Consider the following 8,165-nt stretch of genomic DNA (forward strand, 5'->3'; position numbering starts at 1 on the left):
CAAATATAATAAACGTTTTAATTTACTATAAAACCCTGATGGGTGTGTGCAAATTCGGCATAGTTTAATGAGCAGTCTGAACCGTCAGCACATGAGATAGGAGGTCGATAAAACAAAATATTTAAAAAAACGGCAAAAGGTAAACAAAGCAGGCGGACACGTGATCACCCGAGTACCAATCAAATGAGAGGTACTTGCCGCCCAATGACAGACGCCGGTGTATAAGAACTACACCGAAGGCCCCTTCTGTTATATATCACTTGATCACAGATCCCGGAAGGACGTTTGAAGTAGGAGCAGGGAGGCCGGATTACGAGCACCAGGTAAGCCCCTTTGAACCGACCGCGCCGCTTTCGAATACATGAAGCAGGAACCGCCGCGATTCCCCTGCTATTCCCGTCACCCGAGCTAACTTGTTCTAGCTAGGATATGAAAGGACATAGTGTATCCATTCGGCAGCTACCGGCAACCTAGCTATGTATACAGAAAAAGCGGGTTGGCAGGAAAACGAACCACTGTGCCCTAATCTACTATGCCGTGAGTGACAGACCAGGCACTGCGGTGCTATCACAAGAGAGAACTCGCCCGCCTACTCGCTCAATGGCTAAATCAACCAGCACAGGCTTTTTAAACGTTCAGGGCTTTGTAACAACTGCACCAACCAATGGCTAAATAAACTAGCTGTAGCTACCATTAACACAGCAGTTAAAACGTGTAATTGCAGTAAAGACTAAAAAGACATAATTGTAGCATAACAAGTAAAATGTCAGTATTAATCTATAAACTACCCATCCATTTTGTTCATTTCGCAGTGTAAGAAGCAGCGCATTTATATAAGATAGCGCTTATAAAGACAGTGCCAAATGGAAAAGGCGATACTTGCTTGATGAGCCAGGAATTAAATATCTGGGTAAGTCATACACTATTTTAGCCCCCCGCCGTGTTCAGAACACTGAGTTAAAACTGTAAAAATAGAGATTGAATACATCTCACTATTTTTCAGCTCTTTGATATACATATATCGGTGGCTCCTACTTCTACCAAATCAACTTCTTTAGAAGAAAATACAAGGTAGCTATTACTTATTACCAAGCCCATTATTCTAGTTAGTTTGCCTAATCTAACGCAAGCTTTTCAAATCCATTCTCCCACAGGATCTATAATTTATAATTATGTGCAGACCTAGCACCATACAGTCCTGGTGAAACCCAATAGAATACACTTGGGAAGACAGCCTCCCCGGATCAATCGGGACGATAGCTTCATATGATTAAGGTAAACCAACCTCACCAAATATTTATCTTGGGTTAGAGACATGAGCCTCCCATCTCCATTAGTTTGCCTAATCTAACGCAAGCTTTTCAAATCCATTCTCCCACAGGATTTATAATTTATAATTATGTGCAGACCTAGCAGCATACAGTCCTGTTGAAACCCAATAGATTACACTTGGGAAGCCAGCCTCCCCGGATCAATCGGGACGAGAGCTTCATATGATTAAGGTAAACCAACCTCACCAAATATTTATCTTGGGTTAGAGACATGAGCCTCCCATAACCATGTGAACAAACAATAATGAGAGTTGAGAGCATTATGACTCATCGGAATCATTCGAATTTTTTCATGTAATTATTGTTAGTCTTGCTGGAGAGATACTATTATCTCTATCTCTTATACCCACTAGTGACATGCCCTGGAATCAACCAGTTTTTTTACAAATACCAATAAGATTGCTTAGTTTTGTACAACAAAACAGCTGTGAATAGAAATGTAGTGCTCTGTCTCTATAACAGTCAGGAGTTGTTTTAGGACAAAATAAGTAGAGAAAATGCTTTGTATATATACTCGATACCTGTCACACGCAAAAAAAGTAATTATATGTTTCTTTCTAGAACTTGGTCCTGAAGAAGGTTTTTAATCATCTCTCCAAAAACCGAAACGCCGCGTCGACCCCTGTTCTTGTAATAAAATGTTGTGTTTATATTTCGTATGAATGGATTTTTCGCCTTGAAGTACATACTATTGTATTTTTATTCTGTTTTTAATCTAGCTATTGTATAAACTGTTTTTATCCATTTGTGTTTTGCGAATGACTCTTGAAATAAATATACATTGTTATATTTTTCTAAATCTACATGTCCTGTCCTTTTTAGAATTTGATTAATACTGCAAGACTGTAAGAGCACCAAAAACATTCTGATTCTCTTGTGTCTAAATGCTGGCCGCTCCATTAGCTGATATAACCTTGATTAGATCTTACATATGACAATGTGTGATTGGTATTTGTAAAAATATAAGTTTGGGCATTTATAAGGTCACACCACCCAATCCGGGCCAACTGTGGGACTTCCTTGCTTGTCTTCAAATTAAACACTGCAATATCAAAGTAGTACCACTATGTTTTACAGACACAGATTGCCCTGGATACCAAGGAGGAGAATTAATCCATATAATTACCAGTAAGAAATCTGAGCCTTTACATGTAGTTCTTTTTTCTGGGACACAGTCCCTACATTAGTAGGGTTTAGAAAGCAGTGTCAAGTCTTCAGCCAACATCCTTCAGCAGTCATCCGCGACTTCCAGCCAGGATGGCAAGCATTAATCAATGACCCTCAAACCAAAGGCCACAGTAGACAGTCACACCAAGCCACACTAAGCCACATTTCGGGGGAATTAAACATTCCCCAGAAGAGTGGATTTACAGACGAAAGCAAAGCACCAAAAGAGCAGAAGGCACAAACCAAAAACTGTAGTGACAAAAAGTATTCCTGAATGAAAATAATTCAACATGCAGGGCTGCAGGCTGCTGAGGCATCCGTTCAAAGTACCATGAGGTGAGTCCTCTTCACCAAGAAACATCCACTAAAGCACAAATGATTAGGGAGTCAGGCAATCACGGGCCATATTGATCAAGAACGAATCTCCCCAGCAAGAAGCAGAAGACAAAACTCATAGGAGCCAAAAAGACTTGGAAGGCAATGCATAACACAAATAGTCTAGAATAAGTGCAAAGTATTAGCACCGGTACCCTGGGCCTTATTAGAGTGATCCCTGCCAATTCTGGAATACAGCCACGATTGTATCCCCGGTGAAGTGACCACAGAAAAGGTAAGGTGGAAACCCCACAGAAGATTATAAAAGACAATGTTTGTCTTTTGCCCTTTAAGAATGTGATATGCAGGTGGCACATGCAATAGTCCTGAAATGAGGGGAAATACGATTAAATTAAGAGAAGTGTGTTTTTGCTTCCCCACATGACAGAATGGAGGAATACTAGATGGGATAGAACCAATCTGGACATTGATTGGAATCTGCACGTGCTGCAAACTATGACCAAAACGACACACACTAAAATAAAGATACTTCAAAGGGTATGACAGCAGTGCTTGAGGATTCTCAGGAAACAAGAGATGATCAAATTGGAGAAATTGTGACTGAAAAATAGAACTGCAACATCATACACTGATTTGATTTTATATGTTACCCTTTGGAAATTCTCGTATCTGCTGAGGAAATGTAGCGTTGGTTTTAATTTTTTAAGAAATGAGCACAGTAGTTTGCAACCACCAAGTGTATAATAAAAAAGATTGTTATTACCACATTGAAATATGGAAAGTTATTATGTTGTCACAAATGATGCAGTTCCTTTCAACTAAGCAATACTCGTTAATGAAGTCTTTACAGGGTATATTTGAAATCAACAGATAACTGTTTTATTTTTTTATATATGAAAAAGGAGAGGCAGAATATTTGTATGACTCCTGCCTTTTCTAAGGAGAACTGTGCAGAATGGCGGATCGCCTTTGATCCAGCAGTGAAAACCAGTACCATGTGAACTTAATACATACTGTTGGTCATGTCAGCTGTGAAAAAATGAACACAAATGGCCAGGAGCTCTTCTGGCAACCAGGCAATCCGGCTGGAATTCAAAACCAAAACACCACCAGGAACTCTCAGGCGAACATTTATCAAACGTTCACTCAGAACAACTCAGCAAGCCACCTTGCTGCCCTGCGTGAAAGGGAAATGGGCAGGAATGTGCATTATTTAACAATATGCAGCACATTCCTGACCTTTCCGTGTGCTGGTGCACAATGTACTGCCTGGTGCCAATGAATGCAGGCATCCTTGCACCATTGTGCAAGGATGGCTGCATTGTCAGCAGTACTGTTTTTGTGAAGCTAGAGACACCTTCCTGCATGAAAACAATCCTCTGCGGCATTTTCCTCTTTCTAGTGTGCTGCACAATGCAGCACACATACAAAGAGGAAAAATGAGGAGAAAAAAATATATTTCTCCTCGTTATGCCTCACCTGGGGAGGCGCAGAATATTGATGCATTCCCATGTCTACCACTCATGGTAAATCTGGGAATGCCCCAAATCCATGAGCGGATGCGTGGGAACACCCACACCCCACCCATGGATTGGCTCCCTGGGGCAGAGTTATGCAATACAGAGATTTGTATTGCGACTTATATAGCGCACGTATCACCCGAAGGCATCAAGGTGCATGCCTTGGGAACCCGTCCTGGCTTTTTCCCTGTGAGATAACCCCTACTGGGCATCCCCAAGGTGAAAGCCAGGCATCCCACAACGGGTGGGCCGCCGTAGTGGAGATTAAGCAAGCTATTGCCCAGAGTTGCAGCGTGGGACGCCTTGATTAGAGTAGGCACCGAGGCGAGAATTATCGAGTCCGTGGCCATTTTTGGGCTCAGGACCCTGCCGCGTCGGGAATTGAACCCTGGTCCCGGGCCAGACCAATGCATCAGGGTCTGCCACTCTAATCAGTGAGCCACACTCCTCCACTTACGATGCGTTGTGTTACTCTAGATGTATCAAGCCATGCAGGGCCACACAAGGTGGCTGTGCGTGGATTGATAAATCTGACTTAGTTGTTGCATTGCCTTTGCGCCTCATTGCATGACGCAAGGGCGACGCAACTCAATGATAAATATGTCCCGCAATGTTTAAGCATACTCTGTTCAAAATGGACATCCTAAAACACCAGGGAGACTAAGCAATAAAGCAAAGTGGGCATAAAGTTAATAAACCAATGAAACAAATAGATGACACCCATACTAGGTTGTGCATAAACACTTCGAACAGGTGGAAGAGAAACACTGGTAAGCAGAAAGGACATCAGGTCCAAATGTCAAATTTCTTCTTACAACTCTAGCATGTGTACAAGTGCAAACACACACAAATATTCTACATTCCTGCAACCATAGCAGTGAGTGCGTCCAGCAACTGCTGACCGTACCAGCAGCATCACAATACTCATTGCCCAAAATTGCTTAAGTTGGCGCTTTGCGCTATCATCCTTAGGTCCAATAAGCCATATTGGGCCAAGTGAATCCTAAAGGCAAATAAAGAAAACATACACCAGACAAAATTCAAAGTCCAAATCATGGAGATTTATTTACAATTAAGAATCATTGCAGAAACCAAAAAGGGCAATTAGTCAGCCAATCCAAATCAACAATATGACAAATCAAAGGAAAACTCTAAAAATAATAGCAACAAGAGGACTGACATGAAGTCTGTCTCTGGAGAGAGAAAGCACAGGCGCATTTGACAGGTCACTGGGTGTCCAGGTCATATAAGTAATGGTCATCAGCTTGGAAGCTCAGTTAATTCTTCAGTATTTATCATTGATCTCCATGTGTGGCTGGTTCGGGTCTGCCCCCTGCATCGTTCACGATAACTCACACAGGGTCTTCCACTTCAGTCCCTTAGGTGAGCCTCGGCCGCCGTTGTCTCTCGGACAGAAGGAAAAGACTCAGGTGATTGAAATTATGGACGAAAAAAGCACGATTTACCACCAGGCAACTGAATGTTAGTGCCATAAGAAGGATTATTCTGAAAAACTGAAGGACATCCAGCATTCTAAGTTAAAAAAAATTCCGAAATCTAGGTGTGGCGAGGAAGTGGGAGCTGAGGAAAGTATTATATCTGTAAGTGAAGTATCTAATTTTGCATTTCATTAACCCAGAGCAAAGTCATACCTGTGCACACAGCATCAGAAATAATGCCAGAAAGACCAATCAGAGCATCCTCATCTGAAATATTATCAGAAAGACAAATTGCCTCAGCATGACAGCATAACGTTCATCTAAAGCATCATGTAATCCCAGAGAGGAAGGATACACTGCATAAAAGAAAGTTATAACAAAAGGTTTCTTCTGCAGACCATCAAAGAAAAGACACTAAAGAAGACTCCGAAGCTGACACGCTAACAACCAAAAGATTGGAAAATCACCTTTGTTCAACAACCGTTTTTAACCAGTTACGCAAGTTTGAGACCATCTGACTCAGGATATAACACCTCGATCCACTCTGCCTACTCTTGCGAAAACCTTAAAAATTCACCACTTTATTGTGTTCATGACCATCTCAGATTGTTTCCTTTTTATTATGTACTGTTCTGTAATTCTATGTAAATCGCCTCAACATTCTCTGTTGTGCAGGAGTGATATGTAAAACTGATTAAATGAGCACCGTTGCGCAATAGCTAATGTGAATAAATCCTCGTCTTCAGAACTACAAACCTTAACCTTACACCAAACATAGAAAGGGTAAAAGGAACTGATGTTCTGCGACTAATGATCCACAATAGTACTGTGCATGTTTTAATGTCCTCGGTTACTGCCAATACGTCAGGGCAAAAAGTGACTTCTCAGCTTAAGCATTAAATATCAGACACCTGTTCTATCAGCATCCACGGAGGCATCATTTTCCAGGCGGCTCAGCTAATCGTGACTTCGCCCAAACCTCGCCGCACCCGCTCCGCGGGTGCCGCATCGCACAGGAGTGCGTGGGCTTCAACTTTCAGGCAGCAAGGCGGCGTGGGCGTGTGGCTTGGCGGGGCTGCGAGCGTGCGGGGGACTCCAACTACCAGGAGCCCCTGCTAGACCGGGAACCAGCATCCGGTCCACTCTCCCTGCTGGCCCGCCCCCCGCCCACCTGAGGGCTGTAAAGGCGCCCTGCACCTTTCCTTGGCGGGACACCTGTTCTATCAGCATCCACGGAGGCATCATTTTCCAGGCGGCTCAGCAAATCGTGACTTCGCCCAAACCTCGCCGCACCCGCTCCGCGGGTGCCGCATCGTACAGGAGTGCATGGGCTTCAACTTTCAGGCAGCAAGGCGGCGTGGGCGTGTGGCTTGGCGGGGCTGCGAGCGTGCGGGGGACTCCAACTACCAGGAGCCCCTGCTAGACCGGGAACCAGCATCCGGTCCGCTCTCCCTGCTGGCCCGCCCCCCGCCCACCTGAGGGCTGTAAAGGCGCCCTGCACCTTTCCTTGGCGGGACACCTGTTCTATCAGCATCCACGGAGGCATCATTTTCCAGGCGGCTCAGCAAATCGTGACTTCGCCCAAACCTCGCCGCACTCGCTCCGCGGGTGCCGCATCGCACAGGAGTGCGTGGGCTTCAACTTTCAGGCAGCAAGGCGGCGTGGGCGCGTGGCTTGGCGGGGCTGCGAGCGTGCGGGGGACTCCAACTACCAGGAGCCCCTGCTAGACCGGGAACCAGCATCCGGTCCGCTCTCCCTGCTGGCCCGCCCCCCACCCAACACGCCCCACTATATCACATCCTCAAACTCCCGCAGCGCGGGACGCAGCTCGGGGCGAAGACCAGGCAAAGACCGGGCCGTTTCAGGCCGTTCCAGACCGAGTAAGACCGGACCGGGCCATCTCCCTTGGTTGCATCTGTAATGGTATTCTGTTCAATTGTGCCTTAACTTCCCCAACTCTCCTACCAAAAATGTCGGTGCGCGAAACCCGGAGTAAGGCCACAAAGCCCGTGAAAAAGGCTACAGGGACCCTGGATGACTTTATTACAAGGACTAGCTTATCCATTGATAATGAGATCACAAAACTTCAGCATAGAGTGTCCCTGGAGTTGGAGACTGTCAGAAGGCTGTCCACAGATATAGCATTAAGAAAAAAATCTTCGTTAGGTAGCATTGCCTCTTCGAAAACTCCTGAGCGCACTACCAGCCCCATACCAATTATCACCTTGGCCGAAGTACATCCTATACCTGAGGAAACTGCTCCCGCTGCCAACCATGACTTAGCCCCCTCGCAGTTGTCCGTCAGTGGTGTATCAGAAAGCATTTTGTTTTCAGATCCTCTGGCAGAGAATGTTGAGGGGGAGAAGGCGTCG

The 8,165-nt window shown here is 44.8% G+C and overlaps 1 long non-coding RNA gene across 1 annotated transcript; it reads left to right on the forward strand.

Annotated features, from left to right (window-relative positions):
• Nucleotides 1-268: 268 nt before the first annotated feature.
• Nucleotides 269-1,071, forward strand: LOC147728463 (uncharacterized). Its single transcript, XR_015309558.1, has 3 exons — nucleotides 269-323; nucleotides 813-910; nucleotides 1,004-1,071. It is a non-coding gene; the product is annotated as an uncharacterized LOC147728463 (long non-coding RNA).
• The last annotated feature ends 7,094 nt before the right edge of the window (nucleotides 1,072-8,165 follow it).

This window comes from Lissotriton vulgaris, chromosome 3_1 (genome assembly GCF_964263255.1).
Source record: "Lissotriton vulgaris chromosome 3_1, aLisVul1.2, whole genome shotgun sequence".
NCBI classification, from domain to species: domain Eukaryota; kingdom Metazoa; phylum Chordata; class Amphibia; order Caudata; family Salamandridae; genus Lissotriton; species Lissotriton vulgaris.